Raw genomic sequence first — 1,778 nt, 5'->3', positions numbered from 1 at the left:
CAACCCCCCCCCTTGACGCCCCTCCCACCCCCCACCGCGCTTCCTCTCGCTCCCCACCTCCACCCCCTACAGAAGGGAGCGACGAAATCTGGGCGACGTCACCGTCGACTAGAACCCTCTGGAAGGGGCAACAGAGGCGACCATGGTCACCCTCAATTTGGGCGACGACGACAACTGTTGTATTTTTAAATTATCTTTTTTATTTTTTTATTTATTAATTTCTAAATTTTAAATTAAAAATTTTGAATAAAAAAATAAATGTATAATTTTATAATGTAATGAATTTAAATATACTTTATTTAATACTTTTAATTATATAATATTTAAATTAGTTAATAATATATAATTTTTATAATTAATTGATATCCATATTTGTTAAGATATTTAAAATTTTTATTGTGATTTTAATTTAATTTTTTAATCTAAATTATTAAACATTAAAATTTTATATAATTTTTTTTTTCATATTTTTAAAATATATATATTTAAAAGATATTTTTTAAAGTGATGAAAATGAAAGGAGAAATACTCAAAACAAGATAAAAATAAGTTTAAAATGTCAAAGAACTATTATATAGTCATAATAGGGGCATTTTAGTCATAAAGGTGACAAAAAATCATGCAAGGACGCCAAAATAGTCCCCAAATCATACCACGCGCGCTTGCAGTGCAACCTCCATCAATTCTTAACCTGCCAAATGAAAAGTGGAAGAAAAATCAAATTTAGGAATAATTTTTAAATATTTAACCGTTCCAAAGACGAATTTAACTAAAACCGTGCCTAAATGTGTGAAATATCCATTCCTCAAATGATTAACAGAAAACACATTCCTAAACGAGTTCCAAAATCGTTCCTAAATAAATCCACAGATTCCTTGTTCACTTCTCGATTACGATATCTCAATATCCGGGACTCTCATCAATTCTAAACTTAAACACATAACAATACTTTTCATGTGTGAGCATCTAGCGGTCTGATCTAAAACCACATGGTCTGATGCACAGTTGCATCATTATAACCTCGTTGATTGTGTATCAGAGACGATATCTCAGTATCCGTATAACAAAAATATCCAAAACTTCATCGAATGTAGTATTTTATCAATTTAATAATATCCAACGGTCTGATTAGGCGATCCAATACAACAGTATAAGATGCTACTTACATCTATGTAAGACTAACAATCTTATATATACAAGTACACTTGATCTTCTGAACATGTATCAATTTAATACAAAGCATTATATGTTTCTAATGGAATTAATTAATTTATGGTCTATATTTTTTTTTATCATTGACATGTTTGGGATGGTGTTTCCTACATATTTTATTTTTCTGACTTTTTTAAAAAAATAATTTTGGCACAATATTAGGAACGATTTTTTAAAAAGTAGGAATTTTTTTGTTAAAAATGCTTAAGAACGACGTCGTTTTTGGATTAAGCGATATCGTTTTTGTTTTTAGGAACGGTTTTAAAATAGAATTGATTATCGTTAAAAATGCTCGTCAACTGAAACGACTCCATCTTTGTTATTTGAAATAATTTTTGGAATGGTTTTTGGAACAGTTTTTTAAAAAGCGTCCATTCCAAAAATCAATATATATACAACACTTAGCAGATTTTTTTCTCCCTTACTCTCTTATCCTGATCGACTCCTCATCTCCCTCGCTCCTCGCCGTCGTCTACCGCCTTTCCCCTCCGTAAAGCCACCATAAAACTGCACTAGAGGTAAGGCATGGTTTATTTTCCATTTTCCCCCTCTTTTTGTCACCCTCC

Source organism: Sesamum indicum, linkage group LG4 (genome assembly GCF_000512975.1).
Source record: "Sesamum indicum cultivar Zhongzhi No. 13 linkage group LG4, S_indicum_v1.0, whole genome shotgun sequence".
NCBI lineage: Eukaryota > Viridiplantae > Streptophyta > Magnoliopsida > Lamiales > Pedaliaceae > Sesamum > Sesamum indicum.
Note: the sequence above shows the minus strand (reverse complement) of the source record.